We start from the raw sequence: 21,611 nt of genomic DNA on the forward strand, positions 1-21,611 counted from the left end.
GAGTCTTCTATCAAGACATCAAAAGCTGATGTCTTGTAGAGACAAAAGGTAAGAGAGAAGATTGTCTTCTCTTATTATTTTTCTTTCAGTTTATTTTCTCTTTATTTTTATGATTTTTATGTGATAAAAATCTGAAAGAGAAAGAGGGATGGCGTGGTGGATCTATGCTCCAATGAGTTGGGGCATGGTAATCTGATTTTGGATATGATCTGATCATGTCCTAATGAGAGAAGAAGAAGAAAAGAAGGTCATCTCTTAAGGTTTCTTTTAGAAACCTTCTTCTCCATCAATCATGAGATGTTTCTATGAGAAAAATTAGATAACATAAGATCTAAAAGTTTGAAAAACATCTAGAGGAGAAGGTCTCCTCATGTTCTAGCATAGAGATATTCTCAGGACATTAATCGTTGATGTCCTAAAAGAGAAGATCTGTCTTCTCTTAGGACCTTTTCTATTATATATTATTTTTGATTTTAGGAAGGTCCAAGGGTTTGACTTTTTCCTCATTCCTCCTCATATTCTTCATCTCTTGAAATGTCCAAAAGATCTAAAGAATATTTTTAGATTAACCATCCGAAGGGATCCGCAAGAAGCTAGCACTTCGAGCAGATCTTCATTCGACGAACCTCCGATTTTGTTGCAGCCTCGTGTGGATCTCCTGTAGAGATCGGATGCGTGTGCGGCTCCAAAGGCAACAAAAAAAATCAACCGTGGAGTTTTTGACCCGTGCGAAGGTAAGAGATCTGATCTCTTCTCTTACCTAGATGTGATCTAGGTTTTAGATCTAAAACTATTTTCGATTTAGGGTATTGATTTGATCAATACCAAAGCTTTTATTTTCTGACTTATAAATGCAATATGACATGTTATAGGTCTTAGTTGTAGGGTTTAGTAATTTGATTATATGTATTTATAGATTAAATTATTTAATTTACATATTCCACTACATTATATTTCAAAAATATTTTGAAATTCATGCATGAAATCCTGAACTTTTTCCAACACGTCAGTGACCAGCGGCGGGCCGGCGGAGCTGCGGCGGTGCAACCGCATGAGGCAGGGTGCAGCCCAACATGCGGTAGGGCGTGCAGGCTGGCCCAGTCCCGAGCGTGCAGCACGGGCGCACCCCAGGCCCACGTGACCTGCTGGGAGCCTGACAGCTCGATCCACGATGGACTGGGTGGTGCATGGAGGGGTCTGTGGACCGCATGGGTGTTTCTCATGCATTTCGTACAGTCTGCTAGGACTGCTAGGAGCCTTCCAAACCCTATTATTTCATGGATCGATCATGATCAGACGGCTTTGGAAGGCTTATGGTGTTGATCCGACGGTTCTGGACTTTGTTTGAGCTTAATAAGGAGTCCTAAACACCATCTAATAGGGTTTTAGCCCTTTAAAAGGGCCTGATGCTCAACAGAAAGGATGTGTGGCTTGATTTTTTGTGTGCGGCGCGCACGACTTCAACAGAGGAAAATCGAGAACCCATGGAGGAAGAGAAAGAGATGTGAGGGCACTGAGAGAAGCAGGAGCAGGGGTTTCAGGAGGTTTTTAGACAGCAGACAGCAGTCACTTCAGGAGTTTATGGGGTCTTCCTAGAGAGAGAGCTTTTGTGAGGAAAAACTTCTTATGAGAGAGAAATTGGGTGTACGAGGGTTGAAGATGAGATCTCTTTTTATAATATTTCTTTTCTCATAGTGAAGTTTGCATGTCCTATGGAGGTGAGCCCTTTTTTGGCTGATCCACATATTTTGATTATTTTTTATTTTATTTCTTCTTTTTTTTCTGTTACATCGTACGGTATCGAAAAGATCTTGGGAGGTAGTATCCTGATCAGATATCCACCCAACAATGACTCCATATTATCAAAAGATCTCTAGAGGAACAATGAGAAGTGATGTGATGGCTGTTTTTGAGAAAGAAAAGAAGAAGTTGAAAGCAATTTGAAGGGTGTTAGCAAAATTAGCTTCACTACATATCTCTAAAAATCTAAGAACTAGAGGATGTCTTATATGGTTGTTAACAGATATTTTATGGATTTAAACTGCAAGTTGCAAAAGTATGTATTGAGCTTTATATATTTGCCTCCCCCTCATGGTGGTATTGAAATTGCAGATTTCTTTTACAAGTGCTTAAATGATTGGCGACTTAAGAACAAGATCTTCATGATTTCAGTTGACAATGCATCTAGTAATGATAAAACAATCAAAACCTTAAGAGAGGGCTTCAAAGTGAAGAAGAAGTTATTCTTTGAAGAAGATTATTCCATGTGCATTGTTGTACACATATTTTGAATTTAATGGTAGAAGATGGCTTAAAGGAGATTGAATTCATAATTCATGATATTCGAGAAATAGTTAACTTTTTGAACTTATCAGAGGCTAGGTTATTGAAGTTTGGTGAGGTAGTACAACAATATCAACTACTTGTCAGAAAGTTGATTTTGGATTGCCCAACTCATTGAAACTCAACTTATTGGATGCTTACAATTACCTTACACCTACAAGAGGCATTTGAACCATATAAAGACAGAGAGCTATTTTATGTGAATTGCCCGACTAAAGGGGATTGGGAATAGTTAGAAAAAGCATGTGATATATTGAGATTTTTTAATGAAGCTATAAACATCATTTCAAGTAACACATGCTGAACTTTAGGGTTCTAGTAATTTTTATTTTTATGTATGTACTTGGAGTTTTTAATGAAAAATATGCAGAAAGGCCGAAACCAGAAATACGCTTGTATTTGGAGACAGTCTTTTCATCTTATTTTATAGAATCCCATGAATTAGAAAACCCTGTTAGTCAATTAAAGGAAGGGAACCATTAGGTTACAAGTTATAGAGAATAAGATGTTGCTTCAAAAAAAAAAAGGAACTTGCTGTAGACCTTTACATGCATCACTAGTGCGTTGAGCGCATTAATCCAAAAGGCCAGTTTTTCCCCATGTTGCATCCTTCTAGGATCAACTATTTCCAGCCGAGAGATGAGTGAACTACAATAGAAAATACTTTTACTTTTCTACTTGATGCCTATTTACAAAATAAGTGCTAATCATAATACCTACCAATGACATAAATTAGCAGCCAAGAAGAACTTTTCAGTTTCACAGAAGATATTTATCACCAAAATGAGATGCAATTATATAAAATGTTGAAGAGTTCAAGATTTCTATTTTTTGAAACCACATGTATATTTTCCACTAGTGTAAACCATCAAACTTGAACTAATTGTGAAACGTATCGTTTGTGCTATTCTATTTTTTAGGTACTGATTATCCCACTTCAAATATGTTTCTATCACAACATTGCAAGATAAAGAAGGTGCTAGATGAGAGGATGCATGTTGAAGAAGATTACATCAAAGCAACGGTAAAAAAAATGAAAGAGAAGTTTGACAAATATTGGGCCGAATATAATTTGGTGATGGCTTTTGGTGCTGTGATGGATCCCACGTGCAAAATGACATTAATTGAGTTTTGTTTTCCAATAATTTACGTAAGAGATGAGTGCCAAAAGAATATTATATATGTTAAATAGTCTTTGTATGAGTTGTTTGATGAATATGTGGCATTTTTTGCTTCTGGACAAGAATCAAGTGGAAGCGGCTCATCTACTTGTGTTAGTGGGGCTACATCAACATCTAGCGCCGTTACTAAGAATGATAATTACTCAGGATGGTCTGATTATACTAAGTTCTTAGCATAAAACGACATTCAAAGGCCTTTGAAATTTGAGTTGGATGTTTTTCTTGAAGAAGGTGGGCATTTGTGCAAAGAAGGTGAAGTATTTGATGCTATAGAATGGTAGAGAAGCAATTACTTGAAATATCGTATGCTATCAAGGATGACTGCAGACATTCTAGCTATTCCAATTAGTACGGTTGCTTCTGGATCCACTTTTAGTGTGGGAGAAAGAGTTAATTGATCCTTATTATTCTAAATTGAGTATAGAAACTGTGGAAGCCCTCAAATGTGGAGGAGACTAGATCAAAAACTTGTATGGACTGAGGGGAAAAGTAAAGGTTGTAAGTTCATTCTATTTAAATTCTAGTATATAGCTTTCAATTTGACTTCAACTCTTTTTGTATTGATTACTTTGAATACAAGTTATGTGTGCATATCTTACTTTGAGTTTTAATAGAGGGTTGTTTACTTTGTAGGAGTAAAATGATGATGAGCCAGAGAGGAATACCTATATCATAAAGAGCTCTGCATTTTGTTAGATTTTCTTGTTTCACTTTTAGTTTCTAGTTGCTTTTATGCGTTGGTCCTCTTGGTGGTTTTGTTGTTGTAGTTTGTATAATTTTATTCATTGGCTTGTTCTTATGTTAACAATTCCATCTGCTTTGTTTATGGACATGTGGAGCTTCTTTAAATGATTTATAATCTTATGTTATTGTTAAATTATTAAAATTAATCTTATTCTGAATTCTAATAGTTGAATCTAGGTGTGAAGCAGGTTTATTCATAATGAGCTTGGCAATCTTGTTTTCAAGTTCCAGCTCGAGTTTGAGCTCGAGCTCGAGCTCGATTTATTTAATGAGCTGAACTCAAGCTGAGTTTAGATGTTTCATTTTCTCAATGAGCCGAGCTCAAATAGGATGTCTAATTATTCATCGAATATGAACACAAACTCGAACACGAGTCTTATGCATTCAAGCTGAGCTCGAACAGGGGGGTGTTTGGGCTCGGCTCGGCTCATTAATACTCCAACCTACTGCTGCCTTGAAAAAGAGATTTCTTGATCCACTAGATGATAGGGGCATATCCATCCGACCGTCATCATACTATGATAATTTTCGTCATAGTATTATTATACTATGAACAGTTTCTTTGAAATTGTCAATAGAATCAAACGTCATTTTTATTTTTCTTCTAGATGAATGCGATATTGCAATCTTTTTTCAGAACATAATTGGATTTTTGAGAGAAAACTTATTGCAAGGAGTTCGGAGAAGTTTTGGCTCACAATCTCCTCTACATGGTGGGTCTTGCTCATTAACTAATCTATCGGTAAGAGGATCATTTGCATCAACTCTTGGGCAAGCTGAGTGTCCATAAGTCTAGAGTCAGATCTCTAGACCACCTTCATCAAAGTAAAGAGCTCCTCCTCGATCCTGAAGGATAAGGGCCTAGCCCTAGTCCTTACTGTAAAAGAGCCCAGGGTGAAAGGAGATGGCACGGCCCTCGATGCTAGAATCGATGTCGAAAAAGGAGAAGGGCCATGGTGTGTTACCAGACTCTGAGCTCTGCCCATCTCCGAGGAGGTTGGTGAATCCGACCTTAGTGGCACTGTGTGGATGACTTCTAGGTCATCATCGACCTCCAATGGCTCTTTACTAAAAGATCTCGGGGTTGGTAAAGGATGTCGCACATCCGAGATATGCATGCAGAGATCAGAACATGCAGATTTTTAACTTTTAAAAATTATGAACGCAACAGAAATTGAAACTGATATAGATCTAAATAATTTTAAATCTAACATACATACAATATAGAACAAATCTACACATACCAAAAACGTTCACATGCTGAACTTAAGATGCTGAAAATTAAAATCAGATCTAGAGTTACACATTTACCTTTGCACGAGTAGATCTTCACTATGATCCGATGGTCTGTGGTAATCTAGTGAGATTTTTGCAGAACGGCACATGCGTCCAACCTCTATGGGTATCCATCGAGGCTGATCTAATCAGAAAGACTCGATCTCACTAGGATGCTAGCTTCCTTACAGAGATTATTCTCTGGATTATCGAATGGGCTTGATCTTTTAATTCTCTTCTCAAGAGAAAATCAAAGATCCACTAAAGAAGATAAGAGATCAAATCTCTTTCTTCTTCTTTTCTTGTCCAACCTTTGGACTAAATCTAGAAAAGGTAGAGGAGAATCGTTCATCTTATGGATCAAAAAAATTAAATCAGATCAAATCTGATTTAATCATGTTCGACCCTTGGACATCATTGGGATAGAAGAAGAGGGACATGTCCAATCTTTGGACAAGGAAGAGAGAAAGAAGTTTACCTAACAACCAACTATTGATTGTTGTAAGAAAGAAGAGATCATGGAGAGGGGTGTCCCACCTTTGAATCCCATACCAATCCTTCTTCACGTTGAAGAACCTCCACGCCAATCCTCACACACACACCTAGGGGCATTTCCTCTTTCATCTTATAACTAGTGAGGCACCCACAATTATCTTTTTATTTAAACCCCTTGTTTGTTAGGGTTTGGTTAGGGATAAGAGTTGTGATAGAGTAGGTCTCTCCTTTTATTTGTGCCACCCCATATCCTCTCCCAAAAAAAATTCTCCACGCCCTATCCCACACCCACACCTTAATTTTCAATGTGAAAACAATATGGGGTGTTGGGGCTGATGTGGATTTATGGGGCTAAACTCTCCTCTTTGGATTGAGTCAAGATTGGTTTAAATCCAAATCAAATTTGGAGTCCAATCTAGATTAGGTTAAGTCCAATCCTATTAGACTAATGAAACACAATCCAAGTCAAACTAAAATCTTATCTAATCAAATTAAATCTGATTTAATTTGACTAAGACCCTATCCAAAATCAAACATAGGTAAAGATTAGGTCAAACCTAATCTAGATAGGTTTGGGTCAAGTGCTTATTAGATCTAATCCCATTAGATTAATGAAATCCAAATTGAGTCAAACTCAAATCATGTCTACTTAAATTAAATCTGATTTAATTTAATTAGGATCCAATCTTAATATTTGATCAAATCAAATAATATGTAATAATTATAATTTAGACCTCCTATAACTTACTAACTCTTAGTAAGTCCTTAATATAACTTTTATATTTAAGTCCAATCATTAATCAATTTGATATTTAAGATCACTTGTGATTTGATAGAGTTTCAATCTAGTGGAACTCTTTTCGATCAGTCAAAATCTCTTTATGTGTGATCTCATAGATTCTATTCTATTTGATAGTAAGAAATATTTTGATCTCCATCAAAATATCATTGAAACTCTTTTCAATGGATTGAAACGATTCTAACTCATCAATCAAGAATTATTAACCATTAAAATCCACCAGTGATGTCTAACAGCATGTAGTAGCAATCCAGCAGAACAGAAAGATGAACCTTTAGGTATAGTTATCGTGTAATTCAATTCTTCTTTTGTGAGTCCCGATAAGATGGAGATCATGAAAAACTCATCAAACTCCATCATCTATCATATATAAGATTTATTCAACTTGAGTTCATTTATAAAATCTGATGAAAATTTTTTTCCATCATGCACAATATCTTGACCAAGATCTTCTGAACTCAATCTCATAAATCATATAGAACTACTCCTTTACTACTAAGATCGATAGATCCCATCTAGGTGCACATCTTATTCCTACAATGAACTTACTGCAGCCAACATATACTTCAACACTCCATATGGCTAGGAGATCGAGTTATAATGCAGTCAAACTACAGTAATCTCATTATGAACAGTTAAGACACTGTAGGTCTAAGAACTAGTCACACCACTACAGCATCAAAAAATTCATTGATAAGTTAATAGACATCCAAGTGATTTCTCGTATTTGTCATGCTCAGTACTGTTGTTCTCTGACAACCACCTGCACTCTCACTCCAGTGTCTCTATATTATAGACTTAGACTCATTTACCTCTAAGAAAAGTGATCTGTGCACCAATCTTATCAGATCAATCACCGTCTCCATGATGATCCTTCAATCGAAAGTAATTTGAGAATTAACCATCAATGACACATACTTCAAATTCTCAACTCTTAAGAATATGTGTCATTATCCTATTAATTCTTTGAACGATTCATGGATACATACACTACATGAATGGAACTAACTGTCCTAATTAATTTAATCAAGTATAAAATTATATCTTAAAAAAAATTAATGTGTTAGTCTGATTGACTTTTAGGACATACATCTAACAATCTTCTACTTGTACTAAAGTCAACTGCCACAAACCTAAGCCTTACCTTCTCAAGATGTACTTTAGTCCTGACTGACTAAATTATTTAGTCAGCAAGTCCACCATGTTTTCATTTCTGATCCTCAAAATCTTACTTCTCAAAATAGTTGCGAAACATCACTCTTATGTGCTAAGAGCTCTAGTGAGACTTTGGCTCCTTAGCTAGAACTATGACGCCATCATTGTCTAAGAACAGTATTGTGTTATCTCATTACATTATATCTAGTTTTGCAATAAATCAAAATGCCCTCTTAGCTACCTCATAAGCAATGAAATATTTGATTTCTAAAATCTGCAATAATCGATTGTTTGGAATTCTTTCAATTTACTAAATCTCATTGTATAAGAAAACACATCCTAATGTAGACTCTCTACTATCAACATTAGACTTAAAGCTTGAATTGTGAATCTTTTTATCCTCAATTTTTTTTTCTCCTCCTAAAGACCATGAACATATCCTAAGTGCTTCTCAAGTACTTAAAAAATATTCTTCACAGCTATCTAGTACTCTCAGCATGGATTTAACCGATATCTGCTCATGATATTCATAGTAAGAACTATATCAGTTTATATATATAGCATGACATACATGAAGCTCTCTTTAGTCGAAGCATAAGAGATCTTACTCATATGCTAAATCTCTTTAAATATCTCAAAGCACATCATTTTGGAGAGATCAGTCTCATGCCTAAAAGGTAGAAACCCTTCTAGGAGTTATCCATGCTGAACTCTTTCAGTAGCCCTCTATGTATATTTTCTATAAAAGATTTAGCATCCTCTTAGGTCTATCTCACAGATCTAGATCTATCTCATAAATTTTTATTGGATGCCTCTCAAGGTCCTTCATGGAGAATTTGTCTAGACAATCAAATTTAAATCGATATCCGCATAGGAGCAACTTTTCTAATCTAGAAGATATCATCCATGTACAATACAAGAATCATAATAATACTCCCACTAATCTTCTTATAAACATATGTTTCTCTCATGAAACATTTAATCACATTCAATTCATGTTCCATATCTCCTTCAAGAAACTTTTCCTCTATGTCCTTTATCAAAATACCTAATATCTTTGAGTAGGACAGAAGATTATAAGATGAAGAGACTACATGTACTGGCTTAATATGAATAGGTTCTATAGATTCTATAACTAATTGTTCTTTAAGAGACTTTCTTTTTTAGCTCAATTTTTCTCTCACTGTTCCATCTTGGACAAACTATTTCTCTAAGAATATAGCATATCGGGTCACAATCATATTATAATCCTTAGAAAGAAATTAGTATTCTTAAAACTCTTTAGGATACCTATAAAAGAGTCTCATGGATCTAACCTCTAACTTGATCCGTATGCCAACACTTGACATGGCCGGACTTCTTTAACATGTCACATCTCATACAATGTTATAAGAAGAACTTAGAGGAAACTCTATTCATTAAGTAAAGCTTATTCCTAAAGTAAATAAGAAAAGATCAATGATGCTCATCACAGATCGGACTATATCAAATAGAGTCCAATTTCTCCTCTTCGATGTCTTGTCAAGTTGAGGTGCACCAAAAAGAATCTATTGTGAGACTATGTCATTTTCTTGAGATAGGTTAGAAACTCCCACTAAGGTATATATCTCTTCGATCTCATTAAAGAACCTTAATGATTTTTTAATTTATTTCTTTACTTCATATCTAAATTCTATGAACTTTTTAAAATTTTAAATTTGTATCTCACACATATACCCATAGTTACCAAGATGAGTAATAAAGTAAAGAGAATCAACCCTAACTAGCTTATCAAATGGACTGTATACATTAGTATGTATTAGGGCAAGTATATCAATGGTCCTCACCTTATGTCCTACAAAGGATAGTTTGGCCATCTATCCTTGAAGATAGAATCCATAAATTAAAAATGACTTGAGAGTCGATCAGCCTAGCTCATATCTTTCTAATTTATTTATTCCGTCCTCTCCAATGTGATCAAACTTGAGCTGCTATATATACTTCGAGTCTATCTTATTTTTTGATCTCTCAGATCCTATAGCACTCACTATCTGCTCATACCTTCTGAAGATATATCTTTTATTCTTTTTTCTAGGTTCACCAGGTATACAGGAACCCTTCCCCTTGAACTCTTCAAGGTTTCATTAGTAGTCACCAACTCAATCAAAGTACAATCAATTTTATTCATATGGTAGTTTACTAAAAATTATCCATATGAACTAGTGAGAAATTGCAAGATCAAATCTATTTGTAATTTCTTATGCTTGAACATACTGAGCTTCTCAAGCTCATCCAAATTCTTAACATTGTTAAACAATGATCATGAAGTAATTGTCCTTTGGTCAATGTCGGATGGTTTGGTGACATAAGTATATCCTGGTTAACTCAACTTCTTGAAACTTAAAAGCATTTTAGGTTTTTGAGCCAATTTTTATAACTTGATCAGTTAATCAATTGGTTCTAAGTTTGTGAGGATTGAAAGCCAAAATTTTAATTTTATGAGAGAGTAGAGATTCTAGTTAAATGTTTATACTTGATTTTATATTTGTTCTAAAAATTTTTAAAATAAATATACTCTCACTAATTCTTTAGATTCCAACACTCCTCAGATTGGAAAGCAAAATTTTTTTCATGAGTTAAGGTTCCTAATAAGTACTACGGTCTCACCGATTGGCACGCTACCTTACCTGACAGTTGTTGACAAACGTGTCAACCAATAGATGGATAACTCTTGTCTAATACTTTTTAAACAAATTACAGCAGACTTGATCTCTAGGTCTTAAAATCTCACCTGATAGTTATTGATCTTATTTTCAAATTAAATCAGACCCACCATTGAGCGTGAGTGAAGCTATTATTGGGATTCTCATCTGATAGTTATTGGGCCCAACTCTATCTCCACCCCATAGTATCTCATGCCAATAGAGTAATTGCTTCTCTCTTGATACAACTGAACCACTGTATCTAGTCGAGAATAATGAACATCGAAGAGGGTATGATACTCTACAATGATCGAAGACCTCTCGACTTAGTGTTATTGAGGAGATTTTTTAATTTAGATCATCTTAATCTTAATTAGTCATAATTGTTATAACTAACCTTAAGGGCATGGGCTAGCTCGAATCACTAAGCAACCACATCAAGACTAATTAACCTAATTAGCCAGAAAAATATAAGATCGATGGGGGTCCCCCCGTTGCTTTTCTTAGATATCAATAAATTATCCAAATCAACGAATGAAACTAATTAAATAACCACCTCTTTTTAGGTCAAACCAAACTACTTTTCTTAGACACCAATAGGTCAATCAATTTTGAATAGATTAGCTTGTATAACTCAGGCTCGAGTCATTGAGCCAAATTAGATCTTTAAGTTAATCGATCCAATATAAGGTTGTTAATCGATATGACCAATCTACAACTATTGGGTTGATCTTGAGTACTCTTGACCTAATCGTAATCAACTCTTGATTGGATTGGGTCAACCGCTCATCTTGATTGAGCCCTACTATGTACAAATCAATTATCCAAAAGTAATCAAATTATTAGAACTAATTGAACTACCCAAGTCCAAACCCTCATATTTTATGCTTAAGATTAAGATCTTAAATTCTCAATTTTAGATTTTTAATTAAGTGCATTATGAACATGAGGTAGTTTAAATGTCGAAACTACTTTCATATCTAAGTATTGAATTATGTATGTCATACATGAATCTAAAATTTTAAATTAAAGGATCGTATCTCACATCATCCTAAGACAATCATTTAGCATAATCTCTATTATGCCAGGGCAACTTTATGTCAGGATGATTTTGATTAACCCAACCAATTTAAATCTAATCTAAAATAGGTTTGATCAATTATACATCTTATGTATAAACAAGATCTAATAACGTATATCTCATATATAAACAAGATCAAATAACATACATCTCATGAAATGTCAAATCAGATTATGGATCTCTTACATAACTACATCTATACATATCACATATGCATATCACTTATACATCTCATGTATACATAAAATCTAATACATCACATATATTTAAATTAGATCTAATCTAATTTATTAAATCTAATTTTCAGATCTAAAGATTCAATTTTTAGATCTATATATACCACATTTGCATATACATCTCATGTATAATTTAGATCTAATATATCTCATATATATTTAAATTAGATCTAATCTAATTTATTAGATCTAAAGATTTGATTTTTAGATCTTAATAACATACATGTGAAATAAAACCATGGCTCTGATATCACTTGAAGGATGTCGCACATCCAGAATATGCATGCAGAGATCAGAATATGCAGATTTTTAACTTTTAAAAATTATGAATGTAGCAAAAATTAAAACTGATCTAGATTTAAATAATTTTAAATCTAACATACATAAAATATAGATCTAATCTACATATGCCAGGAACATTCACATGCTAAAATTAAGATAGTAAAAATTAAAATCAGATTTAGAGTTAGATCTTTACCTTTGCGTGCATAGATCTTCACTGCGATCTGATGGTTCGTGATAATCTGGTGAGATTCCTACAAAGCTGCATACATATCCGACCTCTATGGATATCTATGAAGGCTAATCTGATCAGAAGGACTCTATTTCATCAGAGTGCTAGCTTTCTTGCACAGATCGCTCCCTAGATTGTCGAATCAGCTTGATCTTTTGATTCTCTTTTCAAGAAAATCAATCAGATCTATAGGAAGATGATGAAATCAGATCATATTTGATTTTTTTTCTATTTTTCTCTTCTCAAGAGAAAATCAAAGATCTACTGAAGAAGACAAGAGATCAAATTTTTTTCTTCTTTCTTTCTTGTCCAATCCTTAGACTAGATCTAGAAAAGATAGAGGAGAATCATCCATCTCATGGATCAGAAAAATTAAATCAGATCAAATATGATTTAATCATGTCCAATCTTTGGACATCATTGGGATAGAAGAAGAGGGAGATATGTCCAACCTTAGAACAAGGGAGAGAGAAAGAAGTTTACCTAACAACCAACTATTGATTGTTGTAAGAAAGAAGAGATCATAAAGAGGGGCGTCCCACCTTTGATTCCCACACCAATCCTTCTTCACATTGAAGAACCTCCACGCCAATCCTCATGCACACATCTAGGGGCATCTCCTCTTTTATCTCATCACTAGTGAGGCACCCATAATTATCTCTTTATTTAAACCCCTTGGTAATTAGGGTTTGGTTAGGGATAAGGGTTGTGATAGAGTAGGTCTGTCCTTTTATTTGTGCCACCCCATATCCTCTCCCAAAAAAAATTCTCCATGCCCTATCCCACGCCCACACCTTATTTTTCAATGCAAAAACAATATGGGGCATTGGGGCTGATGTGGATTTAAGGGGCTAAACTCTCCTCTTTGGATTGAGTCAAGATTGGTTTAAATCCAAATCAAATTTAGAGTACAATCTAGATTAAGTTAACCAGACTAATGAAATCTAATCCAAGTTAAATTAAAATCTTATCTAATCAAATTAAATCTAATTTAATTTGACTAAGATCCTATCCAAATCAAACATGGGTAAAGATTAGGTCAAACCTAATCTAGATAGGTTTGGGTTAAGTGCTCATTAGATCTAATCCCATTAGATTAATAAAACATAATTTGAGTCAAACTCAAACCATATCTAATTAAATTAAATTTGATTTAATTTAATTAGGATCCAATCCTAATATTTGATCAAATCAAATAATATACAATAATTATAATTTAATCCTCCTATAACTTACTATCTCTTAGCAAATCCTCACTGTAACTTTTACATTTAAATTCAATCATCAATCAAATTGATAATTAAGATCACTTATGATTTGACAGAGTCCTAGTCTAGTGAGACTCTTTTCGATCAGTCAAGACTTCTTTATATATGACCCCATAGGTTCTATTTTGTCTAGTAGTGAGAAATATTTTGATCTCTATCAGAATATCATTGAAACTTCTTTCAATGAATTGGAATGATTTCAACTCACTAATCAAGAATTATTGACCATCAAAATCATTCTTGTTAATCCCACAATCTATCAGTGATGCCTAACAGCATGTAGTGGCAACCCAGTGAAATAGAAGGATGAACCTCTAGGTGTAGTTACCATGTGATTCAATTCTTTTATTATGAGTTTCGACAAGATGAAAGTCATAAAAAACTCATCAAATCTTATCATCTGTCATATGTAAGATTTATTTGACTTGAGTTCATTTGTGAAATGTGATAAAAAAAAAATTTCATCATTCACACTATCTTGGCTAAGGTCTTCCGAACTTAATCTTATAAATCATATAAGACTACTCTTTTACTACTAAGATTGATAGATCCTATTTAGATGCACACTCTATTTTTACAATAAACTTATGGCAGCTAAGATATATCTTAAAGCTCCATATGGCTAGGAGATCGAGTTATAGTACAGTCAAACTACAACAACCTTATTGTGAACAACTGAGGCACCGCATGTCTAAGAATTAGTTACACCACTACAGCATCGAAAAATTTACTGACGAGTGAGTAGATATTCAAATAACTTCTTGTATTGATCATGCTCAGTATCATTGTTCTCTAATAACCATCTGCACTTTTGCTTCAATATCCCTACACTGTAGACTCCAGACTCATCTATCTTTAACAGAAACGATATGTGCAGCAATCTTACTGGATCAATCCCCATCCTTGTGATGATCCTTTGATTTGGAGCAATTTGAGAATTAACCATCAATGACATATGCCTCAAATTTTTAATTCTTGAGAATATGTGTCATCATCTTATTAATTCTCTGGATGATTCATAGACATATACACTACATGAATAAAATTAACTATCTTAATTAATTTGATCAAGTATAAAATTATATCCTAAAAAGAATTAATGTATCAGTCTGATTAGCTTCTAGGGCATACATCTAACAGTTGGTGTCGGCTCAGATGGAGGAACAGCTGCCTATTGCTTTTTCTTTGACATCAAAGCTTCACCATCAGAAGAGCCTGACCTCTTCTTCCAGGTAGATCGCAATGACTATAAGGTCGGCCTCATCACTATAATAACAAAAGAAGTTAGTATTCTGCTGAATAAGAAAGCAAAACCAAAAGTAAAGATCAAGTCAAGAGATCGACACATCCCGAGGCCTGATCGAGCTAACACCAGCATCGTATAGAGCTTGCTCAGACAGGAGTTCATTCAATAAAGGAATCTCTATATACCATAATTTGTGGAGATTCTCCTTGTCCTTGGTGAGCGGCTTAGCATACTTATTCCAAGAGGTCCATTTGTGTCTCCAAATGTAGCTGAAACCCCATGAGAGATCGGAGGAGATGTAGAAGAAATGGCTTGTCCAACCATGAATAAAAGAAGGCAACCCGATAACAAAGCGACAGCCCCTATGAGGAGTGAAGTACCACTAGTCTCTACTTTGGGGATCCCTATTCAAAGTGAAGAATGCTCAAAATAGCGAGCACCTCGACTCGATCTCAATTAGGACACAAAGAACAATAAAACTATGATAATCCGAACACCCTTTAGACTAATCTGGATAGGGACGAGTCAATAAAAATTAAAAAGATTGGAAATGAAAGGATGACAAGAAAATCGAAGTTTGATTAGAAAAAATTTTTCATATATCACAAGCTACCCGTGGGAGTATCAGTCATCCGGCTAGCCCAATCAGGAAGTTCCAACCAAAATCGATCAAAAAATTGATACTAAGCTCAGATCCTCTCTAGATCAAACTCAATAAGGATAGATCTGTTTGCTTCCGACCCATGCTTAGGGACATCTGAATCAAATGGTTCAAACTAAGATGGAAGGTCTGGAGCATCAAAGGTCCAGGTTCTACCCCAAACCTAATCCGAGGAGGGACCAATCGAGAGCCCTGACCAACCCGAAGGTCATCACCTTAGGTCTCATTGTCATGGAATTCTAGTTCGATCAAAGAAAAGATAAAAATAAGAAGAAAATGAAAGAAAAAATGGAGGACCAAGGCAAGAAAACAAAACAAACAGAGGACCCAAAGAGAGAAATCCTAAAATGGCTATAGGGAAAACTAAAATGGTGCATAAAAGAAAAGAGCGGCTGAGGAAGGCCCACCAAACAATTGATAGCAACCTCCAAGGTGATCATTGGAAGCCTTGCAAATAGCAGGCCATGAAGAAGAAGCCTCTCGACGGCTATGAAAGTGGAGCATCTAGAGAAGGGATAGCGAAGGTACAGCATGAGCAAAAGGGCCCTAGTATTTATAGTTGCACCTAGGGCTTCGATCAACCCAAAGTTTGATGCACCCACCTGAGATGTTGATATGTGTCAACCTTCGATCAGTGCAGTAATCCATAGTGATTATAGAAAATAAGCATCTTGCCACATGTCAGCCTTAGATACAGCATGACAACAATTGAGGATCCTCAGAATCAAATATTTTCAATGATCCTAGCACACCGCATAGTTCCCGTGCTTCCATAATTGCAGTAATTCAATCAAAGCATCATCTTGGGAGCTAGAGCCTGGGACACTATACACAATAATAGCAGCACAAGTCCCAGCGTGACTCTGAAGCCAACCTCGGATATGCCCAACCATTGAAAGACGACTCTCTTGACAAATTACTCCCATCATTTGAAGTAAGCGAGCTACTTCGAACTCAGGAGTGGAGGAAAAGTATTGGGATATGAGCTACTCGGGTGAGCCACTTTTTCACTAATTGGGATACTTTTATACAAGACTGAGGCAACCAGAATCACATCATAAGTCTGATCCGAAGGAAGATTATACAAGCCAATGACCCTAGGTAACAGCCGACCTCATCACCAACTAAATGTTGTCTAGTAGATATTGACTCTAGCTTAGCAAAAGCCAACTCGATCATCGAACAGTACCACCCAGAGGATTATAACCTCTTATACATTTGACTATCCTGATATCCAAACTGAGGATGCACCCCAGTGCCATGCTGACCTTAAGCCATTAGCCATCTCAATGGTGAGGTTAGATCATTAGAATCTTCCAACGATTTTCAAAATATGGATAATTAGCACCTACGACTAACAATCATAATTTATAGATTAATGGATAGATTTTCTATCTCAAAATAGTATACCTGATTAAGCCTAATAACCTATAATATTAGGGCCACACGGTCTACTTGATTTAGATATAACAGTCTATAGCTCCATCTCTATATAAAGAGGTAACCAAGGGATCCTACGGTAAGCAAGCTATTACACCCATAGAGAATAGCACTCACACTCTCTCCCCATTTTCTCTCTCTTTTCTTCCATTTTCTCAAACTTTGGTTGACTTAAGCATCGAGAGTCCTCTATCAAAGCACCTCCAGTGCATGCGGACTTCCATTCTAGGTTTTTCCAAACGAAAGCACCTCTTCAACCAAGCCCAAGCTTCACATCGATGGTGACTAACATCAGTATGGAGTCTTGAAGCAATAAAATTAAAATTGGTTGACCATATAGAATCTAAATTGAAATCAGAATGAAATTTGAATACTAGAAAAGAATAAAGATTGAGTTTTGGAAGACCGGGACATTCCTATTCTTCTAAGAATTAGAATGGGAATGGGACTCTCTTCAATCAAATTAATGAAGTAGAAGCCATTCACATTCTCATTCTTGAGTCCAACTATCTCCAATGAAACTACTCTTATTATTTTTAAAATCTTGGCAGATACATGATAATTAAGTTAGAGTTGATCACAAACTGAATCTTGGATCTAAACTATATTCATTTTTATTTAGACTTCAGACCATATCTATTTAAAATTTAATATTTTATGTTCCCAAACTCTGCCCATTATTAGCTGGGATGACTAGAATGGGCTGAACAACAGTGATTTGACCGGAGGGGATATGAGAGGTGGAGATTTGGTTGGCTAGGGTTTGTGATGCAAAAGGGTGAGGGGCAAAAAGAAGAGAAGCTTCACCAGAAGAAAAGGTCGACTTATATCGATTTTGTATGATTTTTTTAAGGGATATATGGTAATCTGGATAGCCACCACTCTCCAAAGCTATTTAGATTATCTCATGGGAGGCAATATAGATTGTCAAGATAATGTGGATTGCCAGCAAAAAAATATACCAAATACAATAATTTAGTATGCCTATTTTAAATTGCTGCCAGCCACCAAATGCAACCTAAGTTAAATTTTGAGAATAAACATTGGGAGCTATTTATCCCATATAAAAATTAGTTTTGAGCCGATGCATTGCACGTGGGTTCTAGATCATATAATGGATTAAAATATTATAAATAAATAGTAAAATAATATTCATCTAAATTTTTGATATCCATTCATATTCTCAACTATATATATGAGTGGATTTTTATTGTAGAAGAATAATAATATCAAGCTTTAATAATACCATTTAAGTCACATAAGTGAGCTTTCATAATATCATACTTTAATTTAATGCTCGAAGGATTAAGAACTATTAGGTAGGACAGTCCAGACATGTGCCAGACTACAACTTGCAAGTTGATTTTGATTCAAATGGTATTTATAGGTAATAATATGTTGCTTATGTGGATAACATAAATGATTATTCCATCTCCTTTCAATTTCTACTTTCAGATATATATATATATATATATATGTGTGTGTGTGTGTGTGTGTGTGTGTGTGTGTGTGTGTGTGTGTGTGTGTGTGTACATATATATGTATGTATATATGTATGTATGTATGTATGTACACATGTACGTACGTATATATGCACAAATGTATGCAAGTATGTATGTATGTATGTATATCATACAAACATACGTACGTACATACATACATACATAAATATATATATACGTATGTATGTATATAAATAAATATACATACATACATACATACATATATATATGTATGAATGCATCTATGTATGTATGTATGTATATATATATAAATATATATACATAGATATATATAGACACACACACACACACACACACACACACACACACATACACACACAGATATATATATATATATATATATATATATATATATATATATATATATATATATATATATATATATATATATGTATATATATATGTATGTATGTATATATATACACACATACACACACACACACATATACATATATATACATATATATATATATATGTGTGTGTGTGTGTGTGTATTTAAAAAGTACATAAACTCTAGGATTATGGTATTCTAAGGACTCATCAATTAACTTAATAGGATATTCAGATGTCGATTTTGCTGGATGTAAATTAGATAAAAAAAGTACTAGTAGAATTTGTCAATTTTTTAGAGTTAACTTAATCTCTTAGTTTAGCAAGAAGCAAAATTCGGTAGCATTGTCTATAATCGAGGTCGAATACATTGCAGCCGGAAGTTACTGTGCTCAAATTCTATGAGTAATAACTTGAAGACTTTGGCATCAAACTCAATGAAACTTCCATAAGATGTGATAACACTAGTGCTATTAATCTAACTAAAAATTTAATTTAGCATTCTAGATCAAAACATATTGAAATTAGACATCATTTCATAAGAGAACATATCCAAAATAAAGATATAATTTTTAATTATATATGTACTGAAAAATAATTGGCTGTATCTTTACCAAGGCCTTAAGTGAAGATAGATTTTGTGAAAAATGGAGAGAATTAGAAATTCTTGATCCTTCAGCTTGAGTATCTTTCTAATTCCAAGTTTAATTTACTAAAAATTTATTGAACCAATTTAATTTTTGAGCTAATTTTACATCTCTCTCTTTTTAAAAGCTCAAAACTATCTTTCAAATGATCAATTTCTCAAATAGACACCCTTCTTTCAAGTTTCAAGTTTTTTCAAAATTTCTCCATCATTTTTTTTTATTTTCCTTACCATGAGTCGACCCCTAGGGTTGACCCTAGGATAAACTTGCAATTTTTTATTAAAACCAATCGGACTCTATTTTATTGGGATTTCACCGATTGTAAAGAGCCAATCCCTTTGCCGTTCGTCTTCCCCATTTCACCAAACAAGATCACCTCCCTCTCCACTCTTATCTTAAAATCTCTCTTCTCACCAGATTTTCTCCTTTAAATTGCTCCTTTAGGATTTAAATCTCTCTTCTCTTTCTTCTTCATTTGAGTGGTTTGAGCTTACCCTAGCTTCAAACCCTTTTCTCCAAACCGACGGTCTATCTCTCCAAAATCTTTGCTTTTCCTCTAAAAATCCCTTTCACTCTACCACTCATCAACTCTCCTGAGCTATTTGTAAGTCTCTTCTGTCCAAAATGGCTCCCAAATCAAAGCTACCACAGAGAAGAAAATCTGTTCAAGAGTTAGAGGAAGATGTGCACAGAAAAAGAATGGCTGTCGAGCCCTCTTTTGCTCCAACTCCAGTTTCAGGTCCTGCTCCAGCTTCTTCACAGTCTCCACTTAGTCCAAACAAGATACATCTCTCCAATCGAAAAATAGAATCTGGAAAGAATATAGATTTCAAGTTTTTAAAAAAAAAAGAATTCTCTATTGGATCAAAGATTAAAAATCAAGGATGAGAGTTTTAATGTTTATTAAAAAAAAATACTTATGTTGATTTAGTCAGAAAATTTTACTTAAATTTGAGTTATTACAATGGAATAGTAAAATCCTTGATGAAAGGGGTTAACATAGTTCTTGATCCATTACACTTAGGACAAATCTTACACTTGCCTTGTGAAGGCTATACCCATATGGAACTCTCAATCAAAGAAGAAGGATTAAGTGCTATTTTAGGGAGAGTATTTACTGAAAACTTGAATAAATTATAAGCAAAAATTCTTTCAGTTGAAATGAGGCTTTTGCATTACATGGTTACCAAACTTTTTATCCCTAGGAGTGGCAGGCATGATCTCTTATCTGGTAGGGATATTTGCATCATATACCATGTGATTACCCAGACCCCCTTGAACCTTCCTGCTTTGATGTTTGAAGCCATGAGGGAGATCCTGAACAGGTCTAAGGCTCACTTATTTTATAGTATGGAACTTATCCTGATCTTTAGGAGGTTCGGAGTCTATTTTGAGAGAGAGACAGTCACCAAATGTCATACTCTGATACCATTAACCGCCACACACTGTACCGTATGGGTTTCTCAAAGACTGATGGTGGTTGGTCGAAGGATGTTGAGGAGAGAGCAGAGGAGGAGGGACAGTCTTTATCTCCTCATGATCACAGAGCATCTCCTGATATTCAGTTCTTATCTGATCATGAGGTTGGTCCCTTAGAGTCAGTGAAGAGGCATGCTTCAGTTCCACAGTCAGTGAGCAGGGTACATCCTTCAGAGTTTAGACTTACAGATGATCAGATTGAGTTGATGTCCCAGTATGTTGCCTCCATTTTATCTCAATAGTTTACTACCTCAGTCTTTGCTCAGAGGTCGACATCTCAGGCTAACTCATATCAGACTTTGATCCCTCATATCTTTACTGTCTTTCAGATGTTCACAGCTCAGTCCGTACAAGTTGAGGAGCTTAAGGGATATGTTCTGAGACTGACGGACAGAGTTCTAGATTTGCAAAGGCAGGTATTAGCCTTAGTCCATCCCCAGCCGTATGAGGACATCATAGAGATCTCCAACCTGTTTGCAGAGGCGGCTAGACTTCGAGGAGTTTTGGAGGGTG

This window comes from Elaeis guineensis, chromosome 12 (genome assembly GCF_000442705.2).
Source record: "Elaeis guineensis isolate ETL-2024a chromosome 12, EG11, whole genome shotgun sequence".
NCBI lineage: Eukaryota > Viridiplantae > Streptophyta > Magnoliopsida > Arecales > Arecaceae > Elaeis > Elaeis guineensis.